Source organism: Bidens hawaiensis, unplaced genomic scaffold, assembly GCF_021521415.1.
Source record: "Bidens hawaiensis isolate Kalapana, Puna unplaced genomic scaffold, B.hawaiensis_p1.1 tig00019449_1, whole genome shotgun sequence".
In the NCBI taxonomy this organism is placed as follows: Eukaryota; Viridiplantae; Streptophyta; class Magnoliopsida; order Asterales; family Asteraceae; genus Bidens; species Bidens hawaiensis.
The window spans coordinates 277651-300541 of NW_027492957.1; positions in this window are offsets into that span (position 1 = coordinate 277651).

Below are 22891 nucleotides of genomic sequence, written 5' to 3' on the forward strand. Positions count from 1 at the left end.
TTGAACTTGTATGCGTAAAAGGCTCGTAGAATGCTCGAAAAGTCCCGGTTTTCTTCTTTCTTTCACCCAAAACCTACAAGATTAATAAATGTATGTAAAAACTATCTAAAACGAGTAAAAACACATAAAATATAATATATTACGTAGATAAAAGGTGTGGAAAATACGTGTGTTTTACAACGCATCAAATATCCCCACACTTAAGACTTTTTCGTCCCTGAAAAAGAATACTACACAGGATCATATCCGAGTTTTAACCGACAACTCTTGGTTTTATTTATTTATTATTATTATTAATATATATTTTTTCTTTTTAAAGTATTATAACAAGTACCCCTGTTACCCCTTCCAACTTTCACCTAATAAGCCAGATCAGGTCGATTGCCGGTATTGCTGTCCACTTTAAACCCATGCCCCTAATACTTATCGAGGCAAATAAGGTGTGACGATTCTATTAATTTGTATGACTAAGTGGAACCCACACCTAAAAGCCTTGCTGCCACTTCACCAATTCCATTATGGTTTTACCGGGTTGAGCCACCCCAACTTGACTTAAACCTTTTGCCACATGATTAAAACATTTCAACTCAAATACAACCTATAAACTCTAGCTTGGTCAAGATCGACCGACAGTAGTTTCCTGGTGGTTTTGATTTAAAATAATTTTTTTTCCTGCCATTTGGCTTTTTGCATTTTTATTATTTTTTTTATTTTTATTTATTTATTTATTTATTTATTTTTTATATATACCATGTTGGACGAAACTACAGAAATGCATCAAGGCTCAGGTCTGCGCCACCGCGCAATAGAGGGCCGAGCAAAACTGTCTTCTGCTAGCATCAACGTTCAGGTCTGCGCCACCGCGCAACAGAGTACGGAGCTTCACAGGAATAGACACATATACAAAAGATTATACAAATAATATACAGACGATCATGTGACTCGAGGCTTGAGTATGACCCGGCTTTTCATTCCAGTCCTGTCACGAGCTTAGTTAAACAAACAAAACCCCTAAGATGTTTTCCACTGTAGTCGGGCCATTTAAGGTTCAATTAGGTCAACAACCAAACCGCCCTTTCATTCTTAAAGGCTGAGCCTACCGACACACGATTACTGAGTCTAAACCGTTCGGTTACCATACATTACGTGCGGGTCTAATGGGTATTGTTTTATTTATTATATATATATATGTTGAAAACACCACGAAGTTATAAAATAACCACTACTCGGTAATAATATCATCTCCTGTTTAACGTAGAGAAAACATATTTCAAGGGACAATTTTTCAAATTTTTTTTTTTTTCAAAAATTTTTCTACAACTAAGCAAAATAAACCCCATCCCCACACTTAGAACAAAATCGTCCTCGATGAGTATAAGGAAAAGAAATAAAATAAAATAAAAATAAAAATAAAACAGAAAATAAAAATAAAGTATACAAGACTAAAAACAAAGAACGGGTTACTCCCCTGGTTTGTGTGCAGAATCTTCAATAGCTGAGTAGTGTCCAAACGACCGTATAGCATTTCATTCGCGGCCGCAACCTCGGGAGAACCTGTTCCAAGACGCCATCATAGCTACCATGCGCATAATATAACCTGCAAAAACTCAAAATCGCTCTCATGTAGCGGCATACAACACGGAACACAAAAACATAAACAAATAAACATATTTTTATGTTTTTGGTTTTTATAATTTTTTTTTTCAAATAGACAAAACAAATAAAACAGATAGCACACACAAATACAGAAATACAAACTCTACAACTCGGGCAGTCTCCCGAGTGACGCATCCACACGTCTACATCTCGGAGAGTGAGTCAAGGTAGAATACCTCGACCATCTGATCAGTCATCGGCTCGCCAATGTAGTGCATCAGTCCATCACCGTTCACCATAAACGTCCCGCCTTTGTCCTTTATCTCAATAGTGCCATCCGGGAAAACCTCAGTAATAATAAACGGACCTGACCAACGGGATCTCAACTTTCCTGGGAAAAACCTCAACCGGGAATTATACCATAGGACCATATCCCCACACTTGAACTACTCAATACCCTCTAACTTACGACCCTGCAGTTCCTTCACCTGCTGCTTATAACCATCTGAATGAGCGTAAGTACGGTCCCGTAACTCCTCCAAATCAAACAACTGATGAACATGATGATCTCCGGTAGATAATTCAGAATCAAAGGAAGACGACTCAATGTCAGTATCAGGGGGGTGTTCAGTCAAGGCGACCATCTCAACCTCCGAGGTCTCCCTATCTAAGATATGTGTGGCTGAGGCGGGGCCTCCACCGGGATCACTGGAAAACTCCCCCACATGAGTCATGATCGTATCAATGAAGCATAGGGAGTCATCAGTCGATTTGGGATGCTTAGATGACTGTCGAACGTCAAACGTGACGTTCTCATCCCCGACTCGAAGGATCAGTTTGCCATCGCGAACGTCGATCAACGCATGTGCGGTGGCAAGAAAAGGTCTGCCCAAAATGAGTGGAACATTATCATCCTCATTCATGTCAAGAATAACGAAGTCCACCGGGAAAATGAACTTACCAATGCGAATGAGCATGTTCTCCACAATCCCACGCGGATACTTCACGGAATGATTAGCAAGCTGGATACTCATCTTGGTTGGCCTGGGTTCGCCTAAACCCAGCTTGCGATACACAGAATACGTCATGAGATTAATACTGGCACCTAGATCAGCCAGCGCATGAACCAATGTATTATCACTCAAGGTGCAGGGAATTGTGAAACTCCCTGGATCGGCCCTCTTCTCTGGTAACTTCCTCTGTAAGATAGCAGAACAATTAGCACTCAAAGGGGTGGAAGCGGCCTCAGTAACTTCTCCTTGTTCGAGAGAATATCCTTAAGGAACTTAGCCTGTTTAGGCATCTGAGTGAGTGCCTCAAGGAATGGGATATTGAGGTAAAGCTGCTTCAGAAGATCAAGGAATTTGGAGTTCTGCTCCTCATCTCTATCTCTACGAACTCTCCCGGGGTATGGCAATCGGGGTTTGTAAACTCTCGGTGGCTCGCTCGGTGACTGCTGTTTCTCGGCCTGTGCTGAACTCCCTGGGATGCTCCTCTGATGCACCTGGGCCGGCGGAGACTCCATCTGAATCTCCTCATCCACCTGCTCCTCTCCATCGACTGCAGGCTCCTCGACAACTCCTCCTCTAGATCTCTGCTTAATCACGGGCTCATCTCGTGCCCCTGCACCGCTCCTCGTCGTCACAGCCTTCACGAATCCTCTCGGGTTCTGCTCGGTATTACTAGGTAGCGTACCCTACGGCCTCTCATTTAACCGACTGGCAATCTCCCCCATCTGTCGCTCGAGATTCTGAATTGACGCTGCCTGATTCCTCATGAATTTCTCGTGTTCGCGGAACTTCTCCTGCGTCTCCTTGTGTCGGGAATCCCCTCATGCCATGAGCTGTGACAACATCTGTGTTTGCTGCGCCATCATCTACTCCAATGTGGGCTTCTTCTCCCCACTGATCGCTCCCTCACCGGCATCCTGAAATAAACTCTGGCGTTGCTGAAAACCGGGTTGGTTGCCCCTCCTCCAGTTGGAGTTCTGATTTCCCCTCCATCCTGAATTATAAGAATTGAAAGAATTTGGATTTCGGTTTGGATTTCCTATGAAGTCTACGGCCTCCTCTTGAGAACTGACTGGGAACTGAATGGTATCATGCCCACCACTGCAGATCTCACACAACTTGCTCTTCGTCTGCATATCCTTTACCATCTTTGCCAACGCCTCGACCTGTGCCGTCAGTGCGGTGGTGGTGTCCACCGAATGCATGCCTCGTGAGATGGAATCGACAGTCTTGCCTCCTCTGGCGGGTGGTCTCTGGTACCCACTCATAGCTAGCCCATTTAATAAAGCGATACACTCATCGGGGTCCTTGGTTGTCAATAGATTTCCTCCCGCCGCCGTGTCGAGCATACTCTGTGTCGCGTACGTCACTCCATTATAAAACTTTTCGACGACCGCCCAATCTTGCAAGCCGTGGTTCGGGCATAACGCTAATAAATTCTTGAATCGCTCCCAGGTCTCGTAGAAACTCTCTATGTCCTCCATCTGGAAAGAATGTATCTGGTTACGCAAACGAGCGGCCTTAGCAGGAGGATTGTATTTTTCAAGAAATTGGGTCTGCATGGCAGCCCAAGTAGCTATAGAGCCCTGTGGGAGGGACTCGAGCCACAGACTCGCTTGATCAGTGAGTGAAAACGGAAAGACGCGGAGCTTAATGGCGTCTTCGGAAACGCCCGCAAGATGGAAAGTGTCGCAGATACGCACGATGCCGGTGAGATGAGAGTGCGGGTTCTCATGAAGCAACCCATGAAACTGAGTAGAATGAGCAATGGTATTCAGAATGTTCGACGGGATCTGCCAGTTCGTAGCAACTCCAATGGCGGGTGGTGCGATGCTGGATCTCGTGCCAGCATTGGCCGGTCGGGCCCGGTCCGCAACTGTCCTCCTCGGTGGTGGAATGTCGCCCATGATCCTATCCCTATCGTCGGGGTCAACGAATGAAGAAGTGGATGAGGGTGAAACGGGACGATGTCTCTTACGAAACTCTCTCTCTGGCTCGGGAAATGCTTCCGTGTCGGGTGGTCCACGAGATCGAGTCTGTCGCATAAAAACTATAATAAGAAATAATATTATCTAAACTATTCTAACAAATAAGCAAAATAAAACAAAAATAATTACAAGTAGCACAAAAGATAAGTCCTAACTCGGATTGCTCTCAAAACGCTTAAAACCGTGTCCCTGGCAACGGCGCCAAAAACTTGATGTGTGTCTAATAACCCTATAAATATGAACCTCACAACTAAGCTTTAATATTAAAACGAAAATCCTAAAACCACACACAACCGGCAAGTGTACCGATCGCAAGTAGTATAGACTTAAGAAGTCCGAGTATCGAACACGTGGACACGTCAGAACGCTAAAGATCACTAACCCTAGACGAGACCTACCTTAGAATAATAATTAATTGATTTTTGAATTCTTTTAACGTAACTGAACTAACTGGATTAACTAACAAAACTTACCAAAAATAGAAAACTTAACGGAAAACTAACTGTGTTAACTTCGGGTGGAGAAAAACGTCTACCAGGTCTGAATCAAATTGTAGGCCTAACAAGCTAATGGATTGAATGATATATAGACACCGGTCCCTAAAGATGACACGACTAAGGATCGCTCGGGCTCACTGGATTACCTCTCGGTCTCACTCAACAAGCCTAAACTACTCAAAATCGCCTAAAACGACCAAACCGGGAAACAATTGCTAACGTGTTCTAATGCTAGATCACCTCTCGGTCTCACCAACACTCGACCCTAATGGTAATGAATACTACACAACCAAGGATAGAGGAAAAATTCAACTTAAACCAAAATAGATCAACTAGTCGCTCAAAACACCTAAACCTGACAAGAAACAAACTCGCTCTCGCACAATCCTTATTCTAGCATGCAAAGGCAATGAGACAACCCTAACTTCCTATCACCTCTCGGTCTCAAAGAAGGTGTTTAACCGCTGTACTTAATCCAACTAATCATGCAACAAAACCCTACGGTGGTACCTACCGCAAACAAACCCTAAACACAAAGTCTAGAATCAAACAATGGACCGATCAATCAATACAAAACTAATCAATCAACACACGGGGTTATGCAATGAATCACTAAAAATTCCAGCCCTTAAACACAACCTATTTCATGTCTAAATCAAACTTTACAATAGCAATTCAAGTCCATTAATCAAACAATCCATTAAACTCATCAAAACTCAACAATTTTCATCTACCCTAGGTAGAACTAACAAGATTAGCCAAGCATAATTTTTGGACAGCAGCTAATGATCAAATAAAATATCATAAAACTCCTACTAATCATCTCAAATATCATTCAACAATCAACAATACTCATAAACAATTCAATCTATCAATCAATTGCAAAAACTAGTAAACAATTGAACAAGATAGTCAAAATAATGAACAATGTGAAAAATGAAGGATATATGATGAATTCCCGGCCGTTCCTTGCTGTGTAAACTGATGTCGAACCTTCCCGAGGCTAGATTCTTGTGTATTCTTCCTTCCCTAGCCGTCACACGATCAAACCCTAGCCGAACAACACTTTTTTTTCTTTTCTTTTCTTCCTGCTGCTGCTGTTGTTGCTGCTGTGCTGCTGTTGGCTGCTGTTGTGCTGCTGTTGGCTGCTGTTGTGCTGCTGTTGATGCTGTTGTGCTGCTATTGCTTGCTGTTGTTGCTGCTAAATCCGATCAGCAGCCCTCTTTAGGCTCATTAGGGTTTTATTTTTTGATATAATATAATATAATATGGTCTTGGGCCTCCATGATGCATACGGGTCGGGCCTTGAGCTTTGTTTTGAACTTGTATGCGTAAAAGGCTCGTAGAATGCTCGAAAAGTCCCGGTTTTCTTCTTTCTTTCACCCAAAACCTACAAGATTAATAAATGTATGTAAAACCTATCTAAAACAAGTAAAAACACATAAAATATAATATATTACGTAGATAAAAGGTGCGGAAAATACGTGTGTTTTACAACACATCAGAACTTCTGGAAGGAATGTCAGGGTCTATAAATAGGGCCCTAGTTTTCCATTTTAGGCACGGATTGACACGGTTTCTCACACGCACTTTGTACGGAAAACATTCCAAAGGAATATTCTTTGCTTTCTCGTACAATCCGCCACCTGCGCCGTCACACGAAACCCTAGACATTCCTTCTACTGTTACATTAATGAGCTGTTAAATACAGTAAATCTTTGTCTTGAAATCGTTCTTATTGAATATTCATTTATCTTTCGTGTCTGTTATTTTGTCACTCCTTCGTTCCCACTTATTGGATATCTTGATTCCGCTGGGATATTCAATAGGCCTTTAGGGTTAACAGAGTCGGTGTGTTCTTGTCAACCTTTCGAGGTTTCACCCGATTCACGGTCCTAACAGATAAGGAAGAGCCCATTGTGGCTGGATCTTTGATCATTGATGAGTTTGTTGATGATGATCAATTTATTGATAATGTGATTAATAAAGTACAAGAACCCGTTCAAATGATCACACCACCTATTTCACCTGATTCTGTTAGAGACCAAGCAACCAGAAATCCTACACTACCATTTTCACCAAGCCTAGAACCCGGAGATGAATAAATACACTCATCACCAGACTTTGAAACTTTTACTGAACAACCAGACTCCTCACAACCAATATCACCTGTCACTGAACCTACCCCACAACCCAAGCTCACCAAGACACTCAACCCATTATTCTTTCATTTGCTTCATACTTTCCTGAAACTGTTACAAGTCAACCTTAATCTGAACCAGAGCTTTTCCCAATGCAAGACTCACCATTATCCTCTCCAACCATGATAAATCAAGAAGTACTGGCAAAAAATATTGTGTTAGAAGCCGAGAATGCATAGCTTAAAGCGAAGAATGTGGCCTTGGAAGAAGCATTACAAAGGGACTTATTGAAAATTCAAACCTTGGAGCATGTTACAAGACCTCAGATGCAATAAAATAGGGGGAGTGGAGTTAATAAAGAAGGTGATTGAACTGAGAAATGCTGAATTGGATGAAGATGAAATTCCTCAGGAAGTGTTGGAATCGCTGATCAATCTAAAGAATAAAGAAGAGGAGGAGGAAAAGTTGAAAATGCAAGCTGATGAGAGCTTGGCTATGGTGTTAAAAGCTTTTGAAGAAAAATCTGAAAGTGATTTTGGAATGGGAATGTATGAAAAGCCAAATCTGAAAGATACTGAAGGGATAGACATGACCGATGAAAGATATATCAGATTCATTTCACAATTGACACTATTCAAGACTTTCATTGACATATTGTTAAATCCGGAGGAATATGCGAAAGAAACGGTGAAGGCTTCTAGAAAAACACAAGAAGAATATAGAGAAAAAGCAAGGCTAGCAAGTCAACACCTACTAGAAAATGTCTCTAAGCCAAGGATTGAAGAAATAATAGATCAAGCTCCACAAGAGACTAAAGTTACACCTGTGATTGAATAGCCAAAAGAGAAAGTTGAAAAGATTGATGTTGATGTCTCTGATTTGAAAAGACAAAAGATTGAGAAGGTAGGAAGGCCTACGGTCAAGAAAGTGTAAGAAAAGAGAAAAAAAATGAAGAATATTGAAACTGATGATCCCAGGATCGAAGCACCTGAAGGGATTGATGATGATATAATCCTTGTTGAAGATGAAGATGAACAGATAAGATCAGATCCTAGAATCATATTTCTGGTAAATTTTGGAGGGGATTTTGAAGTCCTTAAAAAGCCTTCGGATGCGGATTTTGATTATTTTGCTGCCAAGAAGGGCAAGGAGAAAAGGGAGGAGAGAGAAAAGCAAAGACAAGAATTGGAAGAAAATATAGATTTCTTATTAAGTCTGAAATATGAACCAAGACACTTGGAGATGATGAAAAGGGAAGATATCATGAAATCAGCTGAAGGATGGAAAGACAGAGTATTTAAAAGAAAATATCTAATTAAAAAGAAGCATGCCATCTCCTATCTTAACAGACAGCCATTGAGGAGATTGATAAACTTTATAAGAACGAAGTTATGTTGGAAAAAGCTAAGTGTGTAGAACAGGCAAAGAAGAAGGCAAATGAAGAGATAAAAAAGAAACGTGAAGAGATGAGGAAGAAATACAAAGGTGAAGTGAGATTCTTGGTTGAACAAGGATATGACTATGATGCTATCAAGGACTACTCAAAGACTTTCGAAAGAAAAAATGAGATTGGTGAAATACGCTCATGAGATAGAGAAAGAAAAACTGAAAACTCAAAGAGAAAATCAGAAAAGGGTTGAGGAACAAAAGGCCAAACAAATAGCTGATCAAAAGAAGGCAGAAGTAAAAGAATGGTTTGAGGACCCAGAGAGACTTCAAATTCTTATGGAATTATTATTAACAAAAGGGATAAGCAAGGATCAAATTGAAAATCTTTCAAAAGAGGAGATGATTGAGATTTGCAACAGAGAACAGAGATTATATAATGAGGAAAAGAAAAACTGGAAGAAAAAAAAAGATTGAAAGAGGTAATACAACTTGTTGAGGTTCTTCTAGAATACGTAGAGGATGAAGAGTTGATGATGATGAAACTGCCGAGATGTTAAGTGTGTTATGCAAGAGGGGAGCAAAATACATGGAGCTGATCTTCAAAGTCAAATCTAAGATAAAAAGACTGTATGATGAATCTGAGAAAAAACACTCAAAGAAAACACCATCATTAAAAGCTCCCAGGCAAATGATTAGATCAGAGGTGCAGAGGTAACAACCAGAGTGGAACTATTTCAATCTGCCTACTCACCTATACTTTGACTCCAGATCCAAAACATTAAAGGTTGTGACCGAAGATGGTGTTGAAAGTTAAATTGTGTTCAGAGAGGATTTTAGGGAAATTAGAAGGGAACAATTGAAAGAAATGGTCAAAATGGATCTGTATGACTATCTACAAAAGGATAGAATGGCCAAACAACAAAGGAATGGTCTGTCAAAGTACTTACATAAAAACCAAGAAAAGGGATTTACTTTGTTGGACAAGAAGAGGAAGTGGACTTACACTGATGCTGAAAAGACCAGAAGGGAAAAAAGATTAAGAGATGCGAGATGGTCTGAATTCAACTTCCTTCAATCACAAAAGAAGGACACATCAAAGAGGAAAGGACCTTCAAGCTCCAGCACACAACATAAATCAACTGACTCTAGCTCTACTAAAAGAACACTTAGAGAGAGCCTGGCTATGATAAGTGAGATGTTGGTACCTAACTCTCAAGTCCAAGAAAACGGAAGAATAACAAGCATCACATTTAATAAAAAGAGTGAAACTGTGTCACTCAGAAATTTAGAAGGCAAATTGATTGCTATTTTCGAGCATGATTCGGAACTACAGTTCATACACGTCCAAGACCTAATTGATATTATGGAAGTGGAGATACCACTAGACTCTATGGATGGTGTTGAACTAGATATGTTTAGGAAACGAGCTACGGCTGTTAGACATGACAAAATGAACCGAGCTCGGAGCCTGGAGTGAGGATATGGAACCACAAAGACGTGTGCTAAAAGGGAGTATCCTATGAATTTTTGTAGTTTTTATCTTTTTATGTATTTTTGATTTAAATTTGTAATTTGACGAGTTTTGTAATTTGATGTGTAATGCCTTAATGGCAATATTATGATTATATAATGTAATGACTATTTTCTTCATATATGTGTGATTATATTTTGACAAATGTGTAACTTAATGCTGGTATGTTATGGTGCATCTGAGCTTGTTCCAATCTAGGGGGAGATTGTTTAGTTGGATATTTGCAAAGGAAGATTGAAATCTTCTCAACCTCCTTAAGAAATGGCTAAGTATGGACTTCGATGAATCTTAGACTATCGAGCATGGAATTACTACCTCGAGCATGATATCTTACTCGAGTAAGGTTATCTTCTGGAATTTCTTCCAAGTGTTGAAGGCTTCGAGCAAGCTACACTTCGTCAAGCAAGGATGTTCTCCATCGAGTATAGGCTATCCGAGCAAGAAACTTGAAATATCCAGCTTAAACCAAGTTTTTCGAGCATCTTGGTGGGTCGAGCATGGATACAATAAAGGTAGATATAAATTTTCTAAGTATAAGCTTCGAGCGTGGTTCAAACCCGAGCAAGTTTCAGTACCGGAGCATGCTGGAGTTGTTCACAATATATCATAAGGAAAGATTGAAGAGATCAAGGAGAACATGTTTGCTCGTGGAACCTATTTGAGCAAAGTTTGGATAAGGTATGAAGATTGAAGTCTGCTGGACTAGAATATTTTCTTATGAAAATATTCTAAGTCTGTTCGAAGACATGCTTCGAGCATACACTTTTTTACAAGGTCTACTCGACAAGGATTCATCATACTCGAAGACCAGTTTTTCACTTGTAATTATTTGTCATTCATTATGTAATCATTAGGGTTTCTAGAAGGAATGTCTATGGGCCTATAAATAGAATCCTAAATTTTCTAGATACATACAATCACACGAAATACGATACGGGTGCATAACGACCAGAGCGAATATTCCTCATTTATGTTACCTCGTACCTCTATCACAAAACCCTATGCAAACCTTATAAACTGTTCCATTGTTCATTAATGATATATTGAATATAGTGGAATCTTTTTTTTATTGCTTTGTGTTTGCTATATCATTCATACAATCAATCCTACACTATGTTTACACTGATTCCGTCGGTATATTCAGAAGGTCTTCGTTATTTAGATCTTGTGTGCTCTTGTCGACAATCATTAGTTGTGCACGAGATCCGGTCCTGAAAAATCATCAATTCCAGCTCTTGATTTTCATCATTCACTTCAAGAAGGGCGCACATATTGTGGTTCGGTTCGAATTTTAACACCATTATATCTTAAAAATAAAAACAATAGTCAGTAACATGAATATATAATTTAACGTCGATAGTGGTTAAGGAAGAAAATCGTCTTCAATAACCTATTCCTTGACAATTTGCGAACGTGCATAAACAAGTGAATCAATTAGTAAAATGAAAAATAGAAACCCTAATTCCAACGACTGGCCATCGGAAATCAGTTTTCGATTTCTTACCAAGTCGGAATCAGAGATAATGGCTATAAAAGATTGCGATATTGCCATCTATAAGTGATATGCGTTTAATATAAGCCAACATATTGATATTATGGCCTTAGTACGATAGCAAACCAGTTAAACGAAAACATGCTCGTTTAACTAAACGCTATGAACTTAAACACGAAAGATAGTTACCAAACAAGCATTGTATCATTCGATAAGCCAAAAAAGACTTACAAAACACTTATTGGGAATGTTAAGTGATCCTTAAAAATATTTTGATTTTTACAAACAAATAGTATGTTTTTCTAAATTTACAAGAAATTAGCCGAAGAACACTCTTTTTCGCTCTGTTTGTCGTACCCGATATATTTTTCACCCCAAAAACCGAACCCGAAATAAATTTGGACTTGGGATTTCACATAAACACATGCAAAATGAGGCAAGTGGGCCAAATTGGACCAAAGGGGGGGCCCATGAGTTACAGCCGCCACCCACTATATTATTATTATTATTTTGTTTCTTTAATATTAAGCAAGCTTAGATATTTTAGGATATTTTTCCAGAAGTTAACAAACAAAAACCTGTTTTTCTTCATCACCCTCTCAAAAACCTAAGGTATTTCCATCATTTTGATCGATTTTAACCTGCGTTAAATCATGTTTAAATACATATAAACATAGTTTGATTACCAAAAATTACATCTAACCAAGAAAAAACCCTAAAAATTGTCCAAAAATGTTTTTTGATCATACATGGTTAGGATCCTGGTTTGATAAAGTTTTTGGCCAAAAACACGGATTAAAGGGTTTAAATCGCGTTTTTACAGTTCAAAAGTTCGGTTTAAAGCCCTAACCTAAACCCTAAGTTTCAACACTGTTTTGTTGATGATACATGCTTGGATTGTGATATAGGACCTGTACCTACCTTACTTACAAGCACAAGATCCCGTAAATTTTAATAAGAGAGCGAAAATGAACTAAAAGCGCAAAGGTAATGACGATTAACTCGTTTAGGGGCTGTTTAGGGGTATATTATGACGTGTATAATTTTAGCTTGTAAAATTTTACAGGAACATCAGGGACTACATGAGTGAGTCCATGTCCTAATTTGGTAATTTTTGACCATCCAAGAATATTTGCCGATTTTATTACCGTTTAGGGTTGTTTATTTGGTAAAAATGCTTAATATGCTTGATAAATTATGAAATTTTTTGGGAAACTCAGATTTCTTATAATATGATCATATGTGAAATTTGGGGTCATTTGGAGTACCCTTGCTATATTTTGTGGATTCGCGTTTATTCGAGTTTTATAGTCGTTTTTGGCTCGAAAAGGTAGTTTGGCAAAAGTGTTAGATTATGGGAATATTACAAGGTCTTTTGGGAAGTATTTGGATCACTCAGGAATTTTGTCGGATTTTTCGAAAATCGTTTGCTATAAACGGACGATTTTCGGACTACATATAGTATATAAAATGAATTTTTATAAATTGATAAATCAGTAAACAATTCTAGAAATATTTTTATAAAAATATACATATTTTAATTGATTTTCAAAACTTAATGGTAAACGAATAATTGATTGTGCTAAATTGAAGATTAAATAAATTCTATTCTAACAAAAACCGACGAGTTCGTAATTAACGAACCTGTTGGGATATCAGAATATCAAAAGTGATCAAAAATCATATTTTTGGATTAATTAAGTAAAACCAATATTTTTGTGAGAAAATCGGACAATTTGTATGTATAGTGCGCATTTTTATCCAAAACAGACTGAATAAAAGGAAATGAACCCTATAGCGAACCCCGAACCCTAATTTGTGATCTTTGTTTATAACTTAATCATTTTATCAACCAACACGTTTACCCAATTTTAAATTCTCATAACTGTTTTTTAAATGCGTAGACGAGCAACTTGGCCTAGCTGGTGAAATAGGGAAACTGAGCCAAATTCGGTTTTAAATATTAGACATTGAACAATGACACAATCTAAGCCTATTGACACGTTCTGGGCATAACAGCCACACCCCGAGTAGCTATACAGCCCAGTTTTGTATGGACATTATAATAGTATTAATATATTAATATTATTATAATATTGATTATAGGGTCTGAATGCTATCAAGCAGAACGAACCATTATCCGACACCGGGTTGAGTTTCATTACCCCACTTTTAAATTGTTTTTATGAACTTTCGGGGTGAAAAACATGTTGATACATATCTATATACTCGGAATTGTTTGATAATGGTAATTATCTAAGTGCTAACATACATAAAAGTCCCTATGAAAACAATGATTAACTTCGAGCCAGTGGCTTGTGAATAGTACTATTGGTTTGACAAACCAAAATGGAGCCGACACGGTTTGCTGAGACTTTACCCCATTTGCACATGACCATAATTATACAAACACGCTATGTAGTGTTAGACATAGCTACTCGGGGCATGTTGTGGTCAGAAGGGGGGCCACAGTGGCTCATTGAGAGTGGGAAATGGAGGGAGGCAGCATGAACAAACAGTCAAGGCTTCACTGTAGCTTAGCATAGTTACATCATAAACATACAAACAAACGTACTTGCGAACGTATATACATATATACTTGCGTATTTACAAACTATGATTTTTGTATGCACAACTGATTTCTGAAAACTCGTGAAACTTACCAACTATTTGTAGTTGACCCGTTTTAACATGTTTTTCAGGTATATCGGTCTTGGACTAGAAAGACAATGTGCTACATGTTTGACTTGCGATCAATGCTGGGTGAATTGATGAAAGTATGCTAGTAAGAAGTAAAGCCACTTAACAGGCTGGATTTAGATTTGTATCACCTAGTTTGTAAATGAAGATAGAATGATGTAAAATATTGCAAATTAGTTTGTATTATTGTTTATAAACAATGTGGTTGATACCAGAAGTGTTTGTTACATTTTCATTTTATGCTTCCGTAATTTGCTAAATGGGGTGTGACAGAAGTTGGTCTCTAGGAAAATAAATAATAATATAATATTATATACTTATGGATGCTAGGATGAACTTGAAGGGCAAGTGATTTATTATGGTCCGGAACATAATAACAGACTTGCTTGTACGAGAGAATTCGGGGAGAAATCGTGGGACATACCAATAGGTAAAAATGGCAACATATGTGAATAAAAGGTAATGCTAAGTGTGTGTGTGTGTGTGTGTGTGTGTGTGTGTGTATATATAACATGCATACGTGCTTATCTGGAACAAGGTGTACGAATACTTGTACGTACTGTACTGTTGGTAACAGTAATTCTTATTTTAACGAATACTATATTCGATTATAGTTAATGTTAACTTTTATTATAATTGAAACTATATTTTATTAAAGCTAATATTATATTTTATCATAATTAATGTTATATCTGGTCATAACAAATAAAATATTTTATTTTGTGTTGATACATGATTCTAGCGTCTCGATCTTTATATTATTATTATGTTATATAATAATGTAAAGGGCACTTTGGTAATTTAGTATTTAGCCCATTCGCCTTAACTGTAAGGCTCATTCGTTACATAGTAACGAATGAGTCACATTCGCTATAATTGTAAGCGTCATTCGTTAACCAAGATTAACTAACGAGACAAGAGAATGAAGGCCATCCGTCTTACGTATGGTATAACGAATGACTGAGGTCATTCGTAGTGTTAATGTAACGAATGACTCTTTCGTTACAGCCTATCTTAACGAATGAGGTCATCCCTATATATACTTGCAAAGTATGTTAAAGTAATAACTAGTTTTCCATTAATCGTATTACATACCGTTACTCTGTCAAATCACTCCATAACACACACACATAACACACTAACGTAATCAAGAAACCTAATCATAATCATAACAGTATTACAATGAATCCGAACGATACGTCGTAATCATAAGATCTAGATCTGGCTCGTGTTAGGCAGTCTCAAGTGGTATCAGAGCCATTTGATCTAATCTTTGTATCGTTTTCAATGATTCATTTTAGTAATTATAATTGAATCAAGTAATTGTAAGGTTTCAGTTGTATCCATAAAATAGAGGTTCAATTGAGACTTAACTGCTTTGTATAGACTTAATTAAACGTATTAGAGGTTACGAATTGTTAAGAATTGAGGTTTATTGTAGATTTAGTTAGTGAATTGAATTGGAATTGAGGTTTGGATAGATTAATGGTAATGGCGGGAATCTATTTGGTTTGAATTGGTTTGGATTAGTGGAATTGGTGTTCGGTTTGAGTCCGAACAGGTTCGGAATTGGATTCCGAGTTGGATTTTGTTGGTTTTGTGGTTAATAGGACAGATCTGGACAATGTTTGAATTTCTGGACATGATGAGTGTTCTATCGTTGGTATGAATGCTCATTCGTTCGGTTGAGTGTTCATTCATTATTGAGTTAGTTAACCGATTCGTCCAACTGTCATTCATAACTGCTTATTCATTTGGACTTATTCGTTAAATTGGAACACATACACTACACTGTACCAATTTGTTAAACCATTCGCTAAATACTCATTCGCTATTCAAACACATTCGTTAATATCTCATTCGTACCTTATTCGTGAATACTCAATCGTTTGACATTTGCTATGTCTTTCGTCTAAACAGTAACCTTCCTCATTCGTGTGAACAGTGTTGGTTCATTCGTTAATTATAAAGTATCTTATTCATGTGCAATAAGCTTCTGGATTTGTCAATTTCAGTCCCCTGACTTTTTGAAATTGATAAATAATGTCATCTCCTAACCCAGCTTTGTATTATGCTCTTACCTCGCAAAATGCTCTAATGCAACAGATGCTTACGATGGATAATGAGATTGGATCTCATAATAAATGACCGAAATTACTTAAATTGTCAGATTTCTCTATAGGGGAACCAAGATTCCGAGCTCACTTACGATCTATTCATCCTGGTTGCGTTAGACATTTAGAGGTTGTGTACCTGCCCCCACATGTTGGTAATGCAACAACTTGATACACAGACAAAACTCTTTCAATTGTACGAGGCAAATGAGATTAAAGACATGAAGAATGAGACTAAGGCATACTCAACATTGACTATGGCATTACCCGAAAACATTTTTCATCAGTTTAGCCATATTAAACCCTGTGTTACCTTATTCGCTCTACTGAAGGCACGTAGCCTGGGTAACACTCTTGAGAGTAAGAAGACAAAGGTTAAGTTTCAATTCAGGAACTTCACGCTACTCAAGAATGAAACTGTTGAGGAGATGATCAGTCGGTTTTGTCATGTCATTGCTGAAATGTATATTGTTAAATTAGAGCCAACCGAGGTGGATAAGATCGACACCTTGAAGAATGCTTTGCCCCCAACGTATTCAACCTTCCTGCTTGTGTTGAAGGAAAATGGCTACTTTCGAAATGATAATCTCACTGCTGAAGAGTTTATCAATAAATTGGAAGAAAAAGAATATGACATGAAGTGTCAAACGTCTTTGAATGGTAGCCAGAATCCGACATTATATGCTGGATCGTTGCCGGCAAACAACACTGGAGTCTCAGTTCCTATAACAGCTCTTTACTCACAGAGTTCTCCTGATGGACCTCCGAGCTGTAATTCAACACCAAAAGTATGCTTCATGGCATCTGGTTTGAGTGTTGGATCAAGTTAGTCTAGCTCACCGCCTAATATGAACATGAAAGGGGCGGAGCAACAGTTTGCATTTATGTGTGCTTTCATGACATCTTACGAACAACTCATTGGGAGTAAGATTGCAACGAGCGAACTGACTGATGAAGATTACGATAAGATAGACTTGGAGTCGGGATTTCACGTTTGGGCATGACATATTTTTCTTACCAAAAACCGAACCCAAAATAAACTTGGACTCGGGATTCCACGTTCGGGCATGATATATTTTTTGTAGTAACTTCTTACAACTTCTAGACCTGCAAACTCGAGTTCTATCAAGTCCCATCCAAACCCTAGGTAGTTACCACCATTTTGATCAATTTTAGCCATGTTTAATTATATAAAAACATAGTTTGATTGCCAAAAATTACTTCTAACAATCCAAAAACCCAAAAAAAGGTTCAAAACCATACATGAATCTTACACATAGTTAGGAACCTGGTTTGATAAGTTTTTCAGGCCATAAACACAGATTAAAGGGTTTCAATTGTGTTTTTACGGTTCAAAAGTTCGGTTTAAAGCCCCAACCGAAACCCTAAGTTTCAAGGCTGTTATATTGATGATACATGCTCGGTGTGTGATATAGGACTTGTACCTACCTTACTTAGAAGCACACGAACACGGAAATTGGAAAAAGAGAGCAAAAACGAACGAAAAATGCAAAGGTAATGCCGAATTGCTCGTTTAGGGGCTGTTTAGGGTTAGATTATGATGTGCATCTTGTTAGCTTGTAACATTTTTCAGGGACATCAGGGACTATATGAATGAGTACCTATCCAAATTTGGTAATTTTTCGACCATCCGAGAATATTTGGCGAATTTATTACCGATTAGAGACGTTTATTTGGGAAAAATATTTAAAATGCTTGAAACCTTATGAAATTTTGTGGGGAACTCTGATTCGGTATAATATGATTGCATATGAAATTTTGTGGGGAACTCTAGTTTTTGTAGTCGTTTTTGGCACGAAAAGGTGATTTGAAAAAAGTGTTAGGTTCTTGAAATTTTAAAGAGTGTTTTGAGAAGTATTTGCATGACTCGGAAATTTTTTTGGATTTTTCAGAAATCATTTGCTATAAACGGACGATTTTCGGTCTAATTATAGCATATAAAATTTTTGTAAGTTAATAAATCAGTAAGTAATTTCGGAAAATTTTTTATCAAAATATAAATATTTTAGTTGATAAATGTATAAATTTTTATAATTTAATGATAGACGGATAATTAACTGTGCTAAATTGAAGATTTAACAAATTCAATTCTAATAAAAACTGACGAGCTCGTGATTAACGAACCTGTTGGAATATCAGAACAACAAGAGTGATCAAAAATCATATTTTTGGATTAATTAAGTAAAAATGAATTTTTTGTGAGAAATCCGGACAATTTAGATGGATTGTTGTATATACACGACAGGAGCATCTCGGTCTTTATATTATTATTATTATTATTAATATTATTATTAATATTATTATTATATTTGATAGTAATTAAGCCCATTCGCCTTAACTGTAAGGCACATTCGTTACTTAGTAACGAATGTGTCAGACTCGTCTAATGTAAGTACCATTCGTTAACCTAGTCTTAACGATTGGGATAAACGAATGTGAGGTTATTCGTCAGATGTAATGTATAACGAATTAGAAGTCTCATTCATAGTTATTAATGTAAATGACTCGTTCGTTAAGGTTTATCTTAACGAAGGAGTTCATCCCTATATATATCTGTAAATTATCTTAATGTAATAACAGTTCCTTTTATTAACCGTATTCCTATTGTTACTCTTCCCAAATCACTTCAAAACACAAACATCTCACACATACTAACGTAATCCATCATCATAACCGTATAATCATGAATCCAAATGTCACGATGTTATCCATGATCTAAATCCGAGGCTCATAAACGTATTCACAAGTGGTCTCTGATCCATTGATCTGATCTTTGAGACTGTTCGGTGTAATAATCATAATTGAATATGTTCATAATTTTATTAATTCAGTATGAATTGATTAATAGAATAATTGGTGAAACAGAGAGTTCAATTGATTTTGAATTACTTTGAATTGGACAAGTTAAGTGTATTAGAAGTTAGGATCAATTGTTATTGGACAGTGTATGAAGGTTTAATTGAGGTTTTGGATTGATAATTGGATTGGATTTGAAGTTTGATTGAGTTTGCGGTAATGGCGGGATTAAGTATGGTTTGAATTAGTTTGATTTAGTTTGGATTTGGTGTAATTGAGTTCGGTTTAAGTCCGAACAGGTTCGGTTGAGTTCTGAGTTGATTGGGATAGCTTTTGTGGTTAATAGGATTGATCTGGACTAGTTTCAAAATCTGGACATCGATGAGTGCACATTCGTTAATATGAATGTACATTCGTTAGGTGTTTGATAGCTCATTCGTTAGGATTCATAACTGATCATTCGTACCTTATCCGTTCAATCATTCATTCGTTGCGGAAACAAATCAGTGTACGTATTCGCTGTACAAATTCGCTTAATGGTTCTTCAGTCATTTGCTATTCAAAACCCGTTCGTCAATACCTAATTCGCTACTTAAACACTTTCATTTAAAAACCTCATTCGTATCTTCATTCATGTGACATTACCTTACTCACTCGTGTGAACAGTGTTTTGTACATTCGTTATTCATAAAGTAATCTTCATTCGTGTGAACAAGTTTCTGATTTTATCAATTTCAGTCCCTTAAGTTTTTGAAATTGATCAAACATGTCTTCTCCAAACCCAGCTTCGTTATATGCTCTTGCATCGCGAAATGCTATGATGCAACAGATGCTCACCATGGATAATGAGATCGGTTCTCATAACAAATGTCCAAAATTACTCAAATTGTTGGATTTTCCTAGATGGGAACCAAGATTCAAGCTCACTTGGGGTCTATTCACCCTAGTTGCTTAGACATTTGGACGTTGTGCATTTACCACCACAAGTTGGTAGTGTAACAACCGGATATGCTGACAAACTCTTAGTTTGTACGAGGTAAATGAGATTAAAGACGCAGAGAATGAGACTACGGCATACTCAAAGTTGACAATAGCATTACCCGAAAATATCTTTCATCAGTTTAGCCATATCAAACCTTGTGCTACGTTGTTTGCACAATTGAAAACACGTAGTCTAGGTAACACTCTTGAAAGCAAGAAGACTATGGTAAAGTTTCAATTCAGGAACTTCATGCTTCTCAATATTGAAACAGTTGAGGAGATGATCAATGAATTTTTCCATCTCATTGCCGAAATGTCTGCCGTTAAGTTAGAGCCAACCGAGGTGGATAAGACAGACACCTTGAAGAATGCTTTGCCACCAACGTATTCGACCTTTCTACTCATCTTGAAGGAAAATGGCTACTTCCATAATGATAATCTCACTGCTGAAGAGTTTATCAACAAACTGGAATAGAGAGAGAACATGATATGAAGTGCCAAACATCATTGAAAGACAGCCAGAATCCAACTTTATTTGGAGGGTCGTTGCCGGCAAACACCTCTGTAGGCTCAATTCCGATTACAGCCTTTTACTCACAAGGTTTTACTGATAGAACTTAGGGTTTTAATCGGCACCTAATGTATGCTTCATGGCATCGAGATCAAGTGCTCGATTTAGTCAGTCAAGCTCACCACCTAATGTGAACATGAAGGAGGCGGAGCAACAGTTCGCATTTATGTGTTCGTAAATGACATCTTACGAAGAACTCGTTAAGAGTAAGATTGCAACTAGTGAACTGAATGATGAAGATTACGACCAGATAGATCCGGATAATCTCGAACTCATGGACCTTAAATGGAACATGGCCATGATAGTTCGCAAAGTAAAAAGGTTCATGCAGAGAATTGGCAAAGATCTACCCACATTGAACAAAAGGGTACGCTTTGATAAGTTAAAGGTAAAGTGTTATAACTACAATGAATTTGGACACTTTGTTAAGGAATGTGACAAGCCAAAAAAGAAGTATTCTGGTCCTCGTAATGCTGATCGTACTTCGGGAAGAGTTCTACTATTTTTGAAAATAAGAAAACGACAAATGGGGAACAGGTAAAGGCTAGTAGTTCACAAGCCTTAGTAGTGAACGGAGGGCTAGACTGGTCGCAAAAGCTGTTGCGAAACCTAGCAAACCTCGCTATGGTTGAACCTATTGAGCAGTTCAAAGATGCAAGTGGGAATAATTTATCTGAAGACAGCGACAATTCATAGTCTGAAAACGGATTCTAACAATTCAAGTGTTGAACAAACTATGTTGTTCACATGCATGCCGAAAATTGAGGAGGTTTATACTAATTCGTCTTTTAATTTATCCGTGAATTAGTCACACAAGACAATTACTACTCAAGTCGTTACCAAGTGAGAAAATTGTTACGAACTCAAGTGTAAGCTTGAACCTGCATTGCAACAAAATGATCTACTCATGAACGAACTTTCAATGTTGAAAGATTACCACAGACAAAAATCCAAACTTTTGGATCAATCGACATTAAAAATAAAAAATTTGTCTGTGAGTAACCACGACTTGAAAGCCGAGGTTAATTGCAAGCTTGTGATAATTGAACAACATTTTCAGGAAATTCTAAAACTGAGAACCAGCATTACAAAACTCAAAAATCTTAGAACTGAAGAATAAAATCATTAAATTTAGAGACTCGTCGTTCCTTTTGAACGAAATAATTGAAGTAAAAAATTCACATCAAAAGAACAGGAAGGCTGGTTTGGGTTTCGTAGAAGTTCCTCCACCTTTCAAGAGTGATTACTAGAGCATTTCCAAGGTTATTAAAACATCTACAACCTCGGAAAAGCCGAAAATTAATCATAAGAATGCTGAAAATGTTGAATCAATGAAAACTAATACTCACGATTCAGTGCACATTAAGAGTAACTCAGTCTTCACTGAGAATGAAATTGATGGATCGATCTAGGAATTGAATGAACCATAGGAGATTGTTAAAAATAAAGACATACCTTCTGACAATCACATCCTTTGTGAACCAGAAGAACTCGAATAAGCAGTATTCTGGTCCTCGTAATGCTGATCGTACTTCGGGAAGAGTTCTACTATTTTTGAAAATAAGAAAACGACAAATGGGGAACAGGTAAAGGCTAGTAGTTCACAAGCCTTAGTAGTGAACGGAGGGCTAGACTGGTCGCAAAAGCTGTTGCGAAACCTAGCAAACCTCGCTATGGTTGAACCTATTGAGCAGTTCAAAGATGCAAGTGGGAATAATTTATCTGAAGACAGCGACAATTCATAGTCTGAAAACGGATTCTAACAATTCAAGTGTTGAACAAACTATGTTGTTCACATGCATGCCGAAAATTGAGGAGGTTTATACTAATTCGTCTTTTAATTTATCCGTGAATTAGTCACACAAGACAATTACTACTCAAGTCGTTACCAAGTGAGAAAATTGTTACGAACTCAAGTGTAAGCTTGAACCTGCATTGCAACAAAATGATCTACTCATGAACGAACTTTCAATGTTGAAAGATTACCACAGACAAAAATCCAAACTTTTGGATCAATCGACATTAAAAATAAAAAATTTGTCTGTGAGTAACCACGACTTGAAA